Source organism: Ranitomeya variabilis, chromosome 2 (genome assembly GCF_051348905.1).
Source record: "Ranitomeya variabilis isolate aRanVar5 chromosome 2, aRanVar5.hap1, whole genome shotgun sequence".
Taxonomy (NCBI): Eukaryota; Metazoa; Chordata; class Amphibia; order Anura; family Dendrobatidae; genus Ranitomeya; species Ranitomeya variabilis.
In genome coordinates, this window is record NC_135233.1 from 446,023,951 (window position 1) to 446,044,392 (window position 20,442).

At 41.5% G+C, this 20,442-nt stretch overlaps 1 long non-coding RNA gene across 1 annotated transcript; it reads left to right on the top strand.

Annotated features, from left to right (window-relative positions):
- Window positions 1-1,570: 1,570 nt before the first annotated feature.
- LOC143806543 (uncharacterized) lies at window positions 1,571-18,642 on the top strand. Its single transcript, XR_013221501.1, has 3 exons — window positions 1,571-12,877; window positions 13,665-16,183; window positions 18,521-18,642. It is a non-coding gene; the product is annotated as an uncharacterized LOC143806543 (long non-coding RNA).
- The last annotated feature ends 1,800 nt before the right edge of the window (window positions 18,643-20,442 follow it).

Consider the following 20,442-nt stretch of genomic DNA (forward strand, 5'->3'; position numbering starts at 1 on the left):
TCAATGTGTGACGGTACCCTTAGACTAGATTGACTAAAGAATCACCAAACTTTTCACTCAGAATTTTCGTAGACTGTCTTGGGTAAATTTGCACTGTGTAAATTAGACAGTTACAGTAAATCCGCTGGGTGTAAGCACCTTTAATGGAATCTTTATTTCAGCCAAACTTTAATTTGACTATTTTCTATATTAACTTAATAAGCGATTAAATTCTTTATACATTACAAAGTAAAGATGATTATAATTCCGGATACTAAATGTTCATGTTATGCAAAATACACGAAGGTTGATATTTTTAATAGAGCCTCTATTGTTTGTTTTACCCCCTCCAAATATTTCTCTCTGCGGACCTGTTTTATGATGAGCGCTGGAGTAATGGTAGACGACATCTATTTCTGCACTGTGCACATAATTAGTCTTCAGAGGCTTCATGAAACGCCATCGCAACTTCCAATATTAGAAACCACAGCAAAAAAAATGGGACTCGTGGTCAGATTTGTACCGTAATAAAGAAAACTCTCTAGACCCGCCGATCTTAAAGAGATCTCCACATTAGAACTTTCACATAACGCAAAGATCAGCAACTTTTTGTATTTCAGTTCTTCGTTATGTTTAAGATCTGTGCTTGCCGTCAGTGAATAAAAACATTCTTGCTCCCATCCAAACGCTGTCCTGATCATGTCAGTTATGGGGCTTTTCATATGAAGGAGATCTGATACACTGTAACATGCATTGTTTGCTTCGCTTTACATTCAGTCACATCAATGTCAACAGCTTTGGTGTCATTGTCCATTTCATTCTGAGTGACATCTGGCTCCCCGCAGCAAGGCAGCTGTCAATCAGCATGACATCAGCAGTGATGCACCATCAACACGGCAGAGTGGAATAAGAAGAGATGTTCTGTTGACGAGAGGTGAAATGAGACAGGGGAATCGCTGGCTGAGCTGGCAGAGATCGTCCTTGGTAGGTATAAACTACTTGCCTATTATTTCTTAACCCCATAGCCAAGAATGATAAAAATCTTGGATAACCCCTTTAACCTGATGAATTGCTTACTCAATGGAAAATGTGGCAACTTTAATAATAGTCTCTGTTGAAAATTCCCCGTTGTTGTAGAGTCTGTGTAACTTTTATACATAGCTGGCTGTGCTGCTGCTTCTTGCATAGATCTGGCGGAATGCTGCCCCTGGCTGTGGGGTTTGTTTTCTCTTTTTTTCCTTCCTGTTGGTGATAGCAGCAGGGAGGTGGAGGTGGTTGTGCAATGCAGATCAGAGTGTGGAGAGGGGAGAAAGTGCCCAATTCTCCAAGCAGGGCATATCACACAGACTGTACTGAATTAGGTTACAGATGTAAAATATGCACCACTATACCTTTAGAAGGGGAAAGTAATACAGGAATGAAGCTGTGCCGATACATGAGAGCTAGTGAAGGAAGCTGCAACCTGCACATAAACCCCACATTCAACATCTATTACTGGGAGAGGTACAACCACATGAGAAAAAGTCTAAAACTGGGTATCAGAGGGTCTGAAAATGAATGTGTTGAAATCACTGCACCACTCAGATCCTTTTTAACACTGACATTTATTTCATGTTTTGGAATTCAGACAATTTAGAATAAACTCTAATTTATAACATCATCATATAATAAGCAATATATATATAATACAGTAAATTGCATTTGTACACATAAATAGAAAATCTGAGGTAGGGCCTCAAGGATAATGATCTCTTATACCACTAATGTACATTATATATGTTCTGTATATAGATATTTCTATAGTATTAGATATGATGCATCTTTTATTTAAAACATTTGTATCTATATTCTTCATCTACAGCTAATGAAAGAAAAATAAGGACCTGATATTGGGTACATATCTATATCCATAGGTAGCAGTACCCGTAAAGAATGTCTGTTCCTTTATACGACATTACGCAAGTAATTAGGATTAAACCTATTCAGTAATAGGTCCACAATAAAAGTGCCAGAAAAGACACAGAAGACACAACTTGACACAAGGGAGTTAATGAGACACAGACGACACTCGGACTATGAATGGATGTATGGATAAGACACCTATAAGGCAAATGGCTTACCTGACGATGTGTTATATTAACGGCTAAAATAAAGATAAATCAGTCAGGCTGTCTCCTAAACATCTACAAGTAAGACTGAAGTTGTCTCTCGGACCTGCTCTCCACCCTTCTTTCACTTCATCACCCAACTCCTTGCTATTCCACCCAATTTTTCCAATTCTCCATCATCTAAGTCTTAGATTTCTTACACTCTACCTATTTCTCTTCACTTTTTGGCTCTTGAAATCTTAAATTGTTCATAAAAAATACATATTGATATTGTATTTGTCCATAAATAGAAGCCATTCTTGGGATCAATCTTGTGATCCCAATCAACAATTCAAGACGAAGGTCAAACAGTCCATGAACATCAACTATGAGGTTCTTCAACTGATATAAGCGCTTGGTATCATGGGTGTTATCATCATTATCATCATCAACGGACATAGAATTTGGCACTTGGGTCTCGGGTTCGTCAAGTGGACTTAATTCTCTATGGAGACTCCTGATGATCCATGATTCCTTACTAGGACTCTTCTTAACATCATCGAATATCTCATACCTCCATGGATATGCTCCTCTAGCTGTCACAATGAATTAGGTCAAATCTATCCATCATATGAGTATATATGCCATATTTAGTTGTCGAATCAATTACCTCAACTGAACAAGCTCCATGGGATCCAGTTTGTTGAACACTCAATGGTTGGCCAATCCATGAGTTTGAAGAATCGATGAATCTATGCTATCAGTTGTCCCTCTGCCTTCATCAATTATAATGTTTTGTTTTTTTGCTTTTCCCTTCCAAATTTAATCTTTGGTCTTCAGACTTTCCCATATATCACTCCTAAAGCCTTAACTACTCCTTTGCCATGTCTATGCTTCCATCCACCGCATTCTACTGACTTGGTCTTTGTGACAGTTTCTTCCATTTCCCCATCTTTATGTCATTTTCTACTTCAGTCATCATCTCAAAATCTACCCATATGTCTTCCAACCTTAAATTAAGCCCCCAATGCACTTTAGACAAATATAACAGAAAAAAGGTTAGTAGCCAGCTCACCAGTAACCACCGCAGGTGCACGGAACTCCGTTGCAGGAGAACGAAATAATCATCATGAGAAAAAAAAAGGGTTGAGTTCCAGCTCCTTAGCGTTAAAATAGTTTAATGATATCCAAAATGTTAAAAACGATACATACAGGTGGATGAACTCTCTCCGGTGGGTGCCCTTGTGCATGAGGGACTAGATGGCAACGCGTTTCGATCAAACGATCTTTCTCAAAGCCATCTAGTCCCTCATGCACAAGGGCACCCACCGGAGGGAGTTCATCCACCTGTATGTATCGTTTTTAACATTTTGGACTTTAGACAAATGTCAACTGAACCTGCTGATATCAATGGGTTTGGCCAACAGTCTAATGTGTATGGGGCTTCAGACAGATTTTTTTTATTTTGGATGGCCGACTATTTTGTTCTCCTGAAGATAAGCCACCATTAGAGGAGTCTGACAGCGACTCTCTTATACAGAACATGGCAACTCTTGGCTAAGTGAGCGCTCCAGTATATGGGAGAGATGGCCGAGATTAAACCAATATTCAGCCTACAGCCAACTATCAAATATGGCGGGCTCATGTCTCTCTACCCTTCCTTTCTTGTATGTTTTTTTTATATCCTGCCTATTTAGTAAGTAGCTACCTGACCACAAAGAAAATATGACTAGACAAAGTCATTTCCTAATGGAAGACTTGGGTTTAGCGGTGAGTCAATCGTATCACCAACATAGAAGCAGCGACGGTGGTGGCGGCGGCATCGGAAAGCGAAGCTGAAATTGTTATGGATGGACGCCGTTCTTTGTGCACATCAACTGTAACTGCGATACAACACGAAGCGTCCCAACAGGATTGTGACAAATGCGACACAGTCTACAATGAGATACCCTCCTACGTGAAATCGTCGTACGATGCAATCTAGAAAACATGTTTTGTCAGTGTTAACTAGAGAAGAGAAATAATTAGCTCTTGTCTAGTAATTGTGCATAGGGACAGATGATGACAAGACAAATGGGTTTCAATAGCGACAATACAGAGAATCCGAGCAAAGATCTCGAAGCGTGATTCCTATTCACAGAGTGAATCGCAGTCAAATAAAAAGACTACAGAGAATGAGGTTCAGTGGCAGGTCTTCACCGCTATAGTATCTCTCCAAAATATCCACTGTCTTATTGCTTACGGGGGGGGTTTCGGACTATTGAAACTTCTGTCTCTGTAATGAAGGAGCTCTCTAGCATAAATTCTCAATGACTTGTGCTTTATTCAAACCTTAGGAAATGTTGAGTTGATGTAACATATTTCTGGCCACCATGTGTGGTCGCCAAATCCTTAAAAAGGCCAAAAAAAATTCAATTACTGTGGAAATCGACCAAAACATGTAGTAGGGAACAACTGAGATCTCTTTGAAGAAACCTACGATGTCTGCTATCAAACGGTCTTTGCAACCTGGTCTGTGGTTCTTCAAAAGACAACACCAGTAAGTGTGTGTTGCACTGGCTGATGGCAGCTATGAAAACGGCAACCAGGTGGCTATATAGAAACAGATCAGTGGTTGTTTACTAGCCTATTTAAACAGGCAAACGTCACTTTTCATGGGCACAGAACGATCGCTAATACGACTGTTCTGTGAGCATAGAAAAAAAATGTTCTCGGCAGCAAATGGCTTTTGTGAAAACAGGACGTTCTGCCAAGAACAGTGATTTTTTTTCTTTACCCAAACTTAAATGTTTCACCTGACGAATGAGGGATTTGATCATTTATTGAGTGAATGGCGGCCTGTTTATACTGACCGGTTATTGGTACAAGACCGTTGATGATAATTGTGTAGGTTAAATGTCCCATATGAGCCAACGCATCAATCCTTGGTCTGAGGGCAAGCAAAGCAAATTGACAATTCTTGCTTGTGCAGAATGCGGATGATGGAATAATTTATCTTTACGAAAAGATTTTTTCTAAACAATTTGGCAAATGGCTATATAAGACATTTCAGCTGTTTGAGAATAAAAAGTTACGGGACAAAGAGGGAACAAGATTGGAAAACTTTTTGGGGTCTTATAGGGTAAAAGACTTTGAAAGAAGTTGGAGAAGTTGGTTACTTGATAAACTTATGGGAGTTGGGAGTTAGATTTTGGAATATTTTTTTAACCTAAATCAAGGGGGAAGTTTTGGGAATTTTAAAGAATTAACAACCGATTTTGAGTCGTTTTCGGTAAACAAATTGGAATTTTGATAGCTAATTTTTGAGTGTAAGTCGGGAAGAAATAAACATTATAAACTTTTCAGGAATTTAGGTGTTGCCAGACTCAAAACTTTTTTAATCAACATTCTTGATAAACTATATGGAATTTTGATAGTCATTAAATTTTTAAAGAATTTTTGGAATCTATGTCGAATTAGGAGAAAATTGCAGGGATGTCATTAGAGAAGCTATAAGTTTTCTGCTTCACCTGAACCTTGTGATGACTTTCAAGATGAAGCAAAGTTTGTCGTCCAAGCAAACAATAAATATATTACGAGGCAGTTCAGCAGCGGAGAACGCTGGGCTCGGTTTTATCTTCTATGTCTAAAAATGATGATAGCTTTTCATACCCGTTCTCACCTTTCCTTTCTGACCCGAATGATCTCAGACTGAGCTAATATCATAAAAGAAATATCGCCATCTGAATGTCATCCCGAAAAACAAAAACAGCTTCATCATGTCCACATATCACATAGGTAGCCATTCATTTAAATGGGTGACATTTAGAGAGCAGTCAGACGGCCGTATAAAACGGAGCAAGATCAAAACACATTGTACGGACTGGCCGGCGGCTCTCCCAACCCGAGCATGACCGCTGTATATATCCAATTTATATGGCCATCTGCCTGTGCCCTTGTAGGTACAGGGGCTTCAGAGGGTATATATGGCCAGCCACAACCCCATCTGATGGCAACTAACTGTGGTTTCTGAAGCCAGACCTGTGGCGATCAGTTGATGTTGCCTGGTATCCGTCTTAAAAGAGGTTTTCCTAATATTGCAAATCCCCTTGAATTCCTAGGGACCATTACCATACCTGAATCCATGTTTCTATCCAAATGATTTGCAAAAAAAAATTGGAGTATTCCAGATGGAGGACTTGACATTTTAGGGCATTAAAGGGCATCTGTCAGTAAGATCAGCCCTCCCAAGTTGTCTATATGAGCATGTAGGTCATTGAAAGTTGAATAAAATGATACCTTAATATCTGCAATCCGATGTCTTATTCCAGAGAAATCCACATTTTTCTTAATATGTAAATGAGCTGTTAAGATCTATGGCCGGAGCATAGTTCCCCCTGAGAATCTGCCTCCAGAGTTTATTTTGAGAGATGTAGATTAGTAGAATGGACTGTCAGTCATTACGTGTCTAACACTGGTGATGCCTCTTTACATTTACAGTAAGCTCCGGAGGCAGATTCTTGGGAAGATCTTTATCCGGCCCATAGATCTTAACAGCTCATTTACATATTAAGAAAAATGTGGATTTCTCAGGAATAAGACATCGGATCACAGATATCAAGGTATCATTTTATTCCGCTTCCTATGACCTACATGCCCATATAGACGGCATAGAAGGGTTGATCTTACTGACAGATTCCCTTTAATGAACTGTTATTCAGTAGTAATATATTTTCAATAGTTAATATAATTTAAAGGTAGAAAAAAAAAGTCAGTCTCCATTAAAAAAAATAAAATGGACCCTATTATAGTGATTGGGTCCACATGGTGCGGTTTGCATCCATCATAGGACGGATGCGTTTTTTGCAGGCGTAACTTTTTTTCCTTTTCCTATAACTGAACACCAGTTTGAACCTCGACTAAACTGGAAGGAATTTTCAGACAGTGAAAGAGTTTAACACAATCCTCGAAAAACCAAGAAAACGTAACCAGCGAAGTGTAATTAGCTCAAAAAATGGTTTCAGTCAGACAGGTTTTGGCACAGAGGTAAAGCCTTCTAAACAGGGGAAGGGAATGACAGTAATTAGCAGGAGGTGGGAGATTTCTTCAGCCGGAGCCTCTGATCCTATTCAGTTCTATGAGCAGAGCCAAGAATAATTCATCTTGACAAAAATATCATTCCCCGCAGAGAGGTCTAATTGATTTCAGTTCAGTATTCCATGGGTAGATTTGCTTGTATTTCATTTCTCCTGCATGAAAGGCTCTGCTCAGTCATGAGTGTTTGCTTAGGCTAATATTCCGCCGCTGTTGATGAGATTGCATTAAGTCATTGAAGAGATTGCTTCCCAGGAGCTGCGCTCAGTAATAGGGGGACAGCAGTGCAGAGATCAGACCACTATTACCTTGCATTTAATTGGCATACATCCACAGCTGGAAAGTCTACCATACTAAGAGGCCGGTATTAATCTGAAAATTGGATTTTTTTTTTAACCTGATTATAGTATAATCTTCTTAAAGTAAACCTGTCACTGGATCAAGGTTTGCTTAGTAGCATTCAAGTAGATATCATATACCAGTATAGTGCCCAAAAAGCACCTGGTGGGCAAATAGAACAATCGTGCCTAATAACCCCTTGCTAATTCCTCAGGGGCAGGACCATGTTTACTTTGTGGATGGGAGGGCTCATAAAAGCATCAACTTCCACCCCTCATTTATAGCTCTGCTGACTTCTAATGTGGGTCTTTGGACCCCCTGACTCATTAACCTATACTGTAATGAGCAATAATCAAGTTCTCCAATTAGTATATCGCTAGGTGAGTAGAATCTGGCCCATACCTAAGGCGGCAAAATTAAAAGAGACAAATATTTAACCTTTCTTTGGAGGGGGAGGCAGTAAGCTTATATTATTTGGAAGCTGCATCTAGATATTTTTTTTTTCTAGAAAATTACTCTATAATTAAAGTCATGCTTTTATCCCAAAATTTGCAGCACCAAAGATTGACAACTGACCGATGTAGGAGCTGGAACCCACCCAGTGACAGCAGCTTTAGTATTTCTTAGCATAGAAAGTGTCATGATCCAGACCGAGATTTGAGTCCTGTTTTCCTTTTTTCCTGGTCTGGCCATGTCAAGAGTTAACCTTTCTCAGCCTCTGTCTGGGTTCAGGTTGGCTATCACCGCTGCTTCCTGCAGGCTATGTCAGTTGTAGTTTTTGCCTAGTGCTGCTGTAGCTGACTCTGATTGGTCCTGCTGCGTTTGCTGTCTGAACCCGTGTCTCTGTTTTCCCTTGATCCTGTCTTGACTCAGTGTTTCCCTTTAGTGTGCAGATTCCCTGGTATTGACTTGTATCCTGACCTGTTTCTATCCTTTTGTCTTTTGGCTTATCCGCTCTTGACCGTTACAGAACCCCTGGCTTGTCTCTCACCACAAGTTTGCCTATTCCTTTGTTACTGCGCTACAGTCTAGGATTTGACCCAGCTTGTTTGACTATTCTGCTGCCACCTGTGGTAGCCTCACCGCTGCACTGCAGGTCAGCTCTGTTTAAGGTGCAGACCTGCTTCTTTTCTACTGCCATCTAGTAGAAACAATCAGATATTGAAACCTTCAGATACATGATGATGCTTTAGATCGCCCCTTCCTGTGCATAAATATATTCAATAAATTATTGGTTGAATATACAATCTGCCCTCCCTATGAGAACAAGTTACCCATGCTCAGTGCATTTAAAGGGTTTTCTGCTTAAGACCTTTTTTATAAAAGGGTCTACTTATCATCAATGACAGTATCTGTAATCTATGGTGCAAATGGCAAGAAGTATTCAATTTCCCTGCAATGCCCCTACTGGGGAAATTGGGCATTACACAATGTCTATTCACATCAATGAGTTGCCTGTTTAATGCAGAACTGGACGGAGTGGGAGATACTCTTTGTAAATGCCAAGTGATAAGGATCCTAAAGAGAATACCCCCCATCTATTAAACTGGACAACCCCTTTAAGTTGACTAATCTATCTTGTCCATGTAAAGGACACTTGTTTTCCCATTGAGGTTCTTGAAGATGTATATTTATTATTATTATTATTATTATTATTTTGTATCAACTTGATAAAATGTGTCTTTATCCTTAAAAGACTTAAAACCCACAAAACGCAGGAAAGAGATGACATTGTAATTAACCGACAAATCGCTAAAAAAAATTCAGATTTGCAGCTTTTCACATAATGTAACCGCTCAGAGCAGGGAATGTATTTTTCCTAATAGCAGCTTTGCATTTACCTCTGGCTAAAACAAGTCATTCATAGCGCAGGGTGATCCATCGCAGCAGCGGCCAGAACATAATTATGGAGATATTCCCACCGTCTCTTAGGCAAATTATTATGCAGAGAAACCTTTGAAAAAAAGTAGAGAAGGACAAAAAATATTCATGTGGAATAAAAAAATGGACAATATATAAACCTCCCAATGTGAAATATTAAATTGTAACTCCACTTATTGCTGAGCGGAATAAAATTGCATTGAAATGCCTCTTCTAATTAATTAAATGCAATTAGATTGAATTTGCAGTGTTGCGAGTGCAGTCACTTGTGATGTACTGAGCATGTGCAGGATCTGGAAGAGGCGGGGTCAGCAGATTTACCCTCCCTCTTCCTGGAAATAGCAGAAACTCAGCAGTATAAAATAGCAACACATTTACTAATATGTTCTTTTTACAGAAAGTTCTTCTGAAAGCAAATAAAGATAATTAAAATGATATCTGACTCTTTTGAGTAAGCATTGCCTCTGAACTGCTCCAGCATGGCCATTAACATAGTCGTGATTCTGGCTGGAATTGAAGTCAATTTAACATGAGGACAAGGTAATTTGTATAAGTGTATGACACAGAGGACACAATTACACTCACTAAAAGAGTCAATTAGGGGCTTAAAAGCAGGGGCGCATTCAGTAGGGTCACTCAACAGTCAGCTGCAGTTGTGCTCACTGGTTCAGCAGATGTCCTAATCCACACGATACCTTACCTGGAGATACGTTCCCATGACCGGATAGTTACACTGTGCGATCTGGATTAGGAAATGTTGCTATTTTAAAGGTAAAAGCTACAGAAGAGCTAAAGGATGTGTAAGGAATCAAAAATGTTCAAAATTTCAGATTTAGAAAAAATATGAATTTTGGGGGGATTCAATTCACATCAACCATGTTCCTGGATTCTTTATAGGTTTGGGAATAAGTAAAAAAAAAAATTATTATACTCATCTGTCCTAGGATCGCCCCTCACCTGTCCTAGGAGCGAACCTCTCCAGTCTTCGGATCGCCTTCGCCTGTCCTCAGATTGCCAGTCACCTTTCCTCCGATCACCCCTTGCCTGTCCTCAGATCACCACTCGCTTGTCCTGGGATCGCCACTCGCTTGTCCTGGGATCATCCCTCTCCTATTCTGGGATCACCCCTCGCCTGTCCTGGGATCGTCCCTCGCCTGTCCTAGGATCGCCCCTTGCCTGTCCTGGGATCGCCCCTCGCCTGTCCTGGGATCGCCCCTCGCCTGTTCTGGGATCGCCCCTCGCCTGTTCTGGGATCGCCCCTCGCCTGTTCTGGGATCGCCACTCGCTTGTCCTGGGATCGCCCCTCGCCTGTCCTGGGATCGCCCCTCGTCTGTTCTGGGATCGCCGCTCGCCTGTTCTGGGATCTCCCCTCGCTTGTCCTGGGATCGCCCCTCGCCTGTCCTGGGATCGCCCCTCGCCTGTCCTGGGATCGCCCCTTGTCTGTTCTGGGATCGCCGCTCGCCTGTTCTGGGATCGCCCCTCGCCTGTCCTGGGATCGCCCCTCGCCTGTCCTGGGATCGCCCCTTGTCTGTTCTGGGATCGCCGCTCGCCTGTTCTGGGATCGTTCCTCGCCTGTCCTGGGATCGCCCCTCGCCTGTCCTGGGATCGCCCCTTGTCTGTTCTGGGATCGCCGCTCGCCTGTTCTGGGATCGCTCCTCGCCTGTCATGGGATCGCCCCTCGATTGTCCTGGGATCACCCCTTGCCTGTCCTGGGATCACCCCTCGTCCGTCCTTGGTTCCCCCCTCATCTGTCCTGGGATTGTCCCTCGCCTGTGCTAGGTTCGCCCCTCACCTGTGCTAGGATAACACCTCACCTGGTGAGGGATTGAGCCCGAGACAAGTGAGTATAACATTTTACTATTTTTAACCCCTTTCCAGCCCTCTGATTATTGAGCATTGGCTCCGGAGAAACCTCAGAGCACAATAAATTGAAATCAGTGCACTTCTCATTTCGGCTAAATCTAATCTGCTGGCAGATTCCAGCAAGTCTGTCTGAAATTAATTTTGGGAGATTGACCTCTTCCTCAGGTGTCATCCTTTCCTCCAAAGAGAGAGAAAAACCTTCTGAATATATCACTTTATTTGGGTAAATCCAAACTGAACAGAGAAACCTGATTTTTTTTCTTTTTTTTCCTGCAGATTCTCGCAGCAGCACAGGTGGATAAATTCCTACAACTCTCATCCGCACGCTATTGTCTTTTTCCGTAAGTAAATTTAGCTGCTGTAGATTTTATTTTTTCAATCCACAGCATGACAATTTATTTCTGTTACAGATTTCACTGCAAACAATGTAGCGGAGATGAAATCTGCATTGAATCAGTGACTAAATCCAAAGATGCAGATTTCTACATTTGCATTTTCTGTGGAATCCACATCTCATTAGCATTGGGAAAAATCTGCTGCTTCACAATTCCCCTAAAGTCAGAACTATAGAATGTCACTAGGACATTTTCCAAATGCTCCTTTAGGATGTAAGGGCATCAAAGCCCAGCTCCGGAGCCTCTGTTTTTTTTCAATGGGGCCCATATGCAAAATTTCCCAGTAATAAACTGATCACTAGGGTACGCAAAAGCCAGACCGTCTCTAATAAAAAAAACCCTCTAGGGATCGTAGCCAGGCAGGTAAGTCCATGTGCCGCCCTGACACCCCAGATGATCCGGATGGCCACACTTTGCCTACAGCTAAACGATGGAACAGATTAGGTTATAAGTGACAGATTAGACACAGTTCACACAGACTCGAATCTCATGCAGGTATGAAAATAAACTATATATATATAGATACGTCCAATTTACATGTGTATATATCTCCATCTGAGTATAATAATAAGTATCCTAACATCTGATATTTGCTCTATAGACTTTATACCTTAATATTCCAAGGAAAATAGAATTCCACACCGGTACGGAACTAAGGGAAGACTTACTGACACAGACTCGTTACATTGTATCACTGGTGGCCACGTTTTCTGCTGCTCTTCTTTACACATGCAGGTGGAGCAGACTTTGGTTTCTCATTTGGCGCAGCTCTGTCATTCTACAATATGTTATCTAAAGGTTACATGGGACTGCATGTATTTTTTTTTTTTACATTATCTTGTTTGCCTTGTTGTATATTTGCATTGATTCTGAGTTCCAGTCTGTGTTATACTCCGGAGATGGCTGAACAGCTTTGCAGGTTGGTATTGGAAACAGCAAGCTTGTGAGATACCTGAGCTAAGGTACTGTAATCCAGGAGCAGATAGTTATTAGCACATCACATTATCATAACGGTATGGTATAAAGATGACGCGTTACACTTACACTGGATCAGTGCAGACACTGAACAAGCTGGGAATGCTGGTAGATTTAAGCTCTGAAGCTTGCAAAATTGTAATTGCAGCTCTGAAGTATTAAACAGGATATAACTCAGGATCAGAACAGGATCAGTAATGTAATGTATGTACACAGTGACTGCACTAGCAGAATAGTGAGTGCAGCTCTGCAGTATAATACAGGATGTAACTCAGGATCAGTAATGTAATGTAATGTACACAGTGACTGCACCAGCAGAATAGTGAGTGCAGCTCTGGGGTATAATACAGGATGTAACTCAGGATCAGTAATGTAATGTATGTACACAGTGACTGCACCAGCAGAATAGCGAGTGCAGCTCTGATGTATAATACAGGGTGTAACTCAGGATCAGTACAGGATCAGTAATGTAATGTATGTACACAGTGACTGCACCAGCAGAATAGTGAGTGCAGCTCTGGGGTATAATACAGGATGTAACTCAGGACCAGTACAGGATCAGTAATGTAATGTATGTACGTAGTGACTGCACCAGCAGAATAGTGAGTGCAGCTCTGGGGTATAATACAGGATGTAACTCAGGAACAGTTATGTAATGTATGTACACAGTGACTGCACCAGCAGAATAGTGAGTGCAGCTCTGGAGAATAATACAGGATGTAACTCAAGATTAGTAATGTAATGTATGCACACAGTGACTGCACCAGCAGAATAGTGAGTGCACCTCTGCAGTATAATACAGGATGTAACTCAGGATCAGTAATGTAATGTATATACACAGTGACTGCACCAGCAGAATAGTGAGTGCAGCTCTGGAGTATAATACAGGATGTAACTCAGGATCAGTAATGTAATGTATGTACACAGTGACTGCACCAGCAGAATAGTGAGTGCAGCTCTTGACTATAATACAGGATGTAACTCAGGATCAGTAATTTAATGTATGTACACAGTGACTGCACCAGCAGAATAGTGAGTGCAGCTCTGGGGTATTATACAGGATGTAACTCAGGATCAGTAATGTAATGTATGTACACAGTGACTGCACCAGCAGAATAGTGAGTGCAGCTCTGGAGTATAATTCAGGATGTAACTCAGGATCAGTAATGTAATGTATGTACACAGTGACTGCACCAGCAGAATAGTGAGTGCAGCTCTGCAATATAATACAGGATGTAACTCAGGATCAGTAATGTAATGTATATACACAGTGACTGCACCAGCAGAATAGTGAGTGCAGCTCTGGAGTATAATACAGGATGTAACTCAGGATCAGTAATGTAATGTATGTACACAGTGACTGCACCAGCAGAATAGTGAGTGCAGCTCTTGACTATAATACAGGATGTAACTCAGGATCAGTAATGTAATGTATGTACACAGTGACTGCACCAGCAGAATAGTGAGTGCAGCTCTGGGGTATTATACAGGATGTAATTCAGGATCAGTAATGTAATGTATGTACACAGTGACTGCACCAGCAGAATAGTGAGTGCAGCTCTGGAGTATAATTCAGGATGTAACTCAGGATCAGTAATGTAATGTATGTACACAGTGACTGCACCAGCAGAATAGTGAGTACAGCTCTGGAGTATAATACAGGATGTAACTCAGGATCAGTAATGTAATGCATGTACACAGTGCACCAGCAGAATAGTGAGTGCAGCTCTGGGGTATAATTAAGAATCAGTAATTCAATGTATTTACCAAGTTACTTGGCAGTGTTGAGAGCTTGATATAGTAAGTCCACCTGCAGTCCCGTGTAAAACCATATATAAAACATTGTTACATGAACAGAGCTCCGCCATAGAGTTAAGTGACCAGTACAGCTCTGCTATATCTGGATTGTCGTAGATCAGTGAGTGACATAATCTACCTTTCTTGTGCCTTCAGTATAAGTGAATGAAAATTTAATGAACATTACAACAAACAAGACATATAATGAGGCCAAGTTCTCCATGGAGTGTAACCCATATACAGTGGTGAATGCTCCCAGACGGGGAACGTGTCCTTTCATCCTCACATGTGATGTTCTGAGGAGTCGGAGGAGGATGTGTTTTCCATCAGTATCGGAAGCTTATTAATTATGGACAGGTGACATCTAGTGTTTTTTTTTTTTCAGGAACAGTCCTGTCACCCGGTGCGGGTGAAGAAAGTGCAACGTACCTGCAACCTCCAGCACGGAAGAGGCAAAAGTGGAAGCATGGAAGCCGCGACAATGTTCACTATGTAATCACATGCATCTCCTACCACTGATCACTGATGCCCCTATCGCTACATCAGGAGGGGTCGGGGCCAAGACCCCACTCTGCTACATGACATCAACCTGGGAGAAGACAAGAGGGGCCCCAAGTACCAAGTGCCCCCTCTCCCCAATACTATGGTGCCATTATCAGTCATTAGGGGTCTGGTTATATTTGAATTATTAGGGTCACATTATATATCAGTGAGTTTGGGGGCCACTTCCCATATATTAGTGATTAGGGATTTAGGTATAAATCAAAGATTTGGGGTCTAGTTATAAATTAATATCTTGGGGTCATTTACGCTATATTAATGATATGGGGTCACTTCCCATTTATCGATTATTAGAGGTCTAATTATATATTAGGCAATTGTGACTCGCCTCTCGTATATCAGTGATTAGGGGTGTACTTATATATTAATGAGTTGGGGTCACTCCTCATATGATAGTGATTAAGGATCTAGATATATAATAACGAGCCGGGGTCACTTTGTATATATAAATGGTTAGGGGTCTAGTTATATATGAATAGGTTAGGGGGTCATTTCTCATGCATTTATGATTAGGGGTCACTTCCCATAGATCCCTAATTTGGGGTAATTTGAAGGTCTGGCTTCTACATATAATACAACCAATAAATCTGGGGTCAGAGTATACACTTTGTATATTTGTCTATGGGAAGGAGGCAATTGATAAGTTAATATATCAGTCAATTTGGATCAATAAGAAAAATCTGTATCTTGGGTGAGGGGCGCACTTCATATTTATACATTTATGGGGGGGCTGAGCATTAATTCACAAAGTTACTGGAATCATGCACTTAGACTTCAAACAGCCACAATGTGTGCCGTCTTCTCCCGCTTTCAGCGGCGCTCCACTCCTCTTCTGCACCACATGACTTGAAATCAGACTCTCCAGATCACATTGGGGTTTATGTGGGGAGCGGAAGTCATTATTACAACGTAAGAATATGGAATCTTAAGCAAAGACGAGCAGCTCTCAGAGGGGCCAGAAGTGGAGCGGAGCCGTGCTGAAAACTGGGTAAGACGACAATCGGTACATTTTCTAATGCACCTGCACTACATTGCAGATATAATTTAATGTTTTTTGTTTTTGTAAGGGCCAAATTGCACTGTACTGTTGCATCAATAAGATGGGGTCAGGTTTTATGTATGTATAATAAATAAATATATAATCTCAATTAAGTCTAGGTTTACTTTCAAGGTTTTTTTTCATCATTTACATCATTATGACATCACAAAAAAAGTGACCATTTTACAAGTAAGGCTGGAGTCACACTGGCAAGTTTTACGGACGTAAGAGCGCAGAAACTACGTCCGTAAAACTCGCATAACATACGACACAATTATTCTCAATGGGGCTGCTCCTATCAGCCGTATATTACGGATCCGTAATATACGGCTTTCTACGGCCGTACAAAATCGCAGCATGCTGCGTTTGTCAGCGTATTGCGCAAAAAAATCGCCAATGAAAGTCTATGGGGGCGAGAAAAATACAGATTCCACACAGACCAGCAGTGTGACTTGCGAGAAATACGCAGCGGTGTTAGTGAAAAGTCGGTATTTCAATTGCCGGCTTTTCATTTCTCCTTCCCAAACCCGACAGGATATGAGACATGGTTTACATACAGTAAACCATCTCATATCCCCCTTTTTTTGCATATTCCACACTACTAATGTTAGTAGTGTGTATGTGCAAAATTTCAGCGCTGTAGCTGCTAAAATAAAGGGTTAAATGGCGGAAAAAATTGGCGTGGGCTCCCGTGCAATTTTCTCCGCCAGAGCGGTAAAGCCAGTGACTGACGGCAGATATTAATAGCCAGGAGAGGGTCCATGGTTATTGGCCCCCCCGTGGCTAAAAACATCTGCCCCCAGCCACCCCAGAAAAGGCACATCTGTAAGATGCGCCTATTCTGGCACTTGGCCACTCTCTTCCCACTCCCTGTAGCAGTGGGATATGGGGTAATGAAGGGTTAATGTCACCTTGCTATTGTAAGGTGACATTAAGCCAGATTAATAATGGAGAGGCGTCAATTAGGACACCTATCCATTATTAATCCAATTGTATGAAAGGGTTAAAAAACACACACACACATGATCTAAAAGTATTTTAATGAAATAAACACAGCGGTTGTTGTAATAATTTATTGCTCTCTCAATCCATCAGCAACACCCTCGCTTGGAAAAATAATAAACGCACAAGATACATACCTTCTGATGTCCTATCACGTCCAACGAGGTAATCCATCTGAAGGGGTTAACTAATATTACAGGCACGAGCTGCGATAAACCACTCGCTCGTGCCTGTAATCCCCGGGTGCTGAAAGGAAAGCAGAGTGATCTATACTTACATTGAGTCGCGGTGATGCGCCCCTGCTGGATGTTCTCATGAACTGCAGCCTGGGAACTTTTTCCCACGCTCCAGGTCATATGAGGACATCTACCAGGGGGCGCATCACCGCGACTGAAGGAAATGTAGGTCACTGACCTACATTTCATTCATTCGCCGGGGATTACAGGCACGGAGCACAGCTGCATTTGCAGGGCTCCTGCCTGTAAAATATTTTAACCCCTTCAGATGGATTACCTCGTGGGACGTGACGGTTCAGCTGAGGGTATGTATCTTGTGCGTTTATTATTTTTCCAAGCGAGGGTGTTGCTGATGGATTGAGAGAGCAATAAATTATTAAAACAACCGCTGTGTTTATTTCATTAAAATACTTTTAAATCATGTGTGTGTGTGTTTTTTAACCCTTTCAAACAATTGGATTAATAATGGATAGGTGACATAATTGACGCCTCTCCATTATTAATCTGGCTTAATGTCACCTTACAATAGCAAGGTGGCATTAACCTTTCATTACCCCATATCCCACCGCTACAGGGAGTGGGAAGAGAGTGGCCAAGTGCCAGAATAGGCGCATCTTCCAGATGTGCCTTTTCTGGGGTGGCTGGGGGCAGATGTTTGTAGCCACGGGGGGGGCCAATAACCATGGACCCTCTCCTGGCTATTAATATCTGCCCTCAGTCACTGGCTTTACCATTCTGGCGGAGAAAATTGCGCGGGAGCCCACACCAAATTTTTCCGCCATTTAACCCTTTATTTTAGCAGCTACAGCGCTGAAATTTTGCACATACACACTACTAACATTAGTAGTGTGGAATATGCAAAAAAAATGGGGATATGAGATGGTTTACTGTATGTAAACCATGTCTCATATCCTGTCGGGTTTGTGCAGGAGAAATGAAAAGCCGGCAATTGAATTACCGGCTGTTCACAGATATCGCGCTGAATGAAATCTAAATACAGAATATATATATATGTGTCTCAATGACATATATATATATATATATATACTGTATATATGTTTTCCCGAACATTTGAGCACATAAATCCATTAGATGTCGGTTTTGCAAGCCTGCGCGAAAATCTCGCAGTACGGATGCCATACGGATTACATACGGAGGATGCCATGCGCAAAATACGCTGACACACCCTGACTACGGATCAATATTTTGGGAACATTTCTCCGTATTACGGCCATAGTACGGACGTATAATACGTGGCGTATTGTCTTACGCCAAGTGTGACGCCGGCCAAAGAAGATCAGAAAGTTTGTGGTCAGTCAACTTGTATCATTGACTTGGGGGGACATTACATAAGAATAGGATACTGTGACCAAATCAAGCCTGGTATAGATGATCCCCAAAAGGGCACCCTCTTTTCCTTCACGAATATTTGTTCCTTGCTTGGATTTGTAACTATGAAGTCTACAGACATTTTGCTGGTCAAACACTATTTTTGGTCATTTCATAAGATTGAATTCCATTGACTTTGGTCGCCCAACCGCCCTCTCACTATTATCTGCTGCTAGAAATCAAGCAATTCCCGGTAGAGCCACTTGAACCTCGATCCAACCGTCACCTGTATAGGTCAAGACGTTATTTACACACACATATGGCTTGGTACAGGAGAAAGATGTCCATAAACATTAATATAACTATATATATAATATATAGACAGAGCTGACTGCTATTTGTTTTCTTCACGGAATAACACGCAGAATATATTATAGAAAGACGACAGAAAGGGATCGGGGTCGGGGAGGTCAATACTAAACACCACATCAAAGAACGGGATCTACTACTAGGTGCACATATCGGAGCGACTATAGAAAATTAGGCACAAACTATATAATGGCTTCTAGGAATAGGGGGGCGAGAAATGGATGAAAAGAGTAAAGTGAAGAATGCGTGAATGTGCCGGCTCGGAATATTCAGAACCGTGTCATGGAAGACATAGGATTAGCACTTGGCAAATCAAGAAAAATGGTTGTCCATTGCAAACCATCTGTGCTGCTGCAGGCAAAATTAAGATTTTTTTTGACATTTTATTGGGTAATCACTGAGCATCCACTGGTTTTAATGGGTGCACATTGGTTTTACTAGGCATCCATTAGTTGCAATACACATCCATTGGATTTATTGGATGCATTTTTATTTCAATGGGCATCTGCAAGTATCATTTGACAACCATTGGTTTTGTTGGATGTCCATTGGGTTCGATAAGTGCCACTGGTTTTAATGGACCCACATTGGTTTTATTAGGCAAATATTTGGCTTATGGGACATCTACTGGTTTCAATGAGCATCCACTGATGTCTTCAGATATCACATGGTTTCAATGGGCATCATGGCTGTGTATTAATTTTATTGGATGTCTATAGATTTCATTGGACATCCATTGGTTTCAATAGACATATATTGGATTAATGAGTCTCAGTTGGTTTTATTGGCCATCCATTGGATTCAGTGGGCATCCATTGGTCTTACCGAATGTCTGTTGGTATACTGGACACCTACTGGTTTCAGTGGGTGTCAATTAGTTTCATTGGACATCTAATGAATCTAATGGGCATCCAACAAGTTGAATAAACAAAGAGCCCTTTTAGGTAACGTTCACATTTGCATTGTTGGGCGCAGCGTCGCCGAAGCAACGCAAAACGCATACACAACGCAGCGTTTTTTGACGCATGCGTTCAACGTTTACATGAATTTTGGCCGCAGAAAAACTGCATAATGTAGCGTCGGCTACGCCCGGACTGTTGCGCCCAAGTGACGCATGCGTCAGACAACGCTAGACAACGCATACCGGCGCATGCCCATGCGCCCCCCATGTTAAAGATAGGGGCGCATGACATGACGCATGCATCAGTATCCGTCGGCGACGCTGCGCCCAACAACGCAAATGTGAACGTAGCCTTAGACGGATGTGACAGTACTATTTAATATAGTGGGGTGCCAATAAAGGGATCCCATCTATTACCTCAACATGCCCTCCTAAAAATATATAATAGGCTGTCTTTACAAGACAACCATCCTTAAAGGATGAATCATTATAAAGTCCAATTAAGTCAATCTGGGTCTATCGTTGTGATACATTTATATTAATTTCCTCCAGCTATAACATTGGGGTTGAATTAGATTCATTATTAACCCATATTATGTGCAAAAAACTGAACATC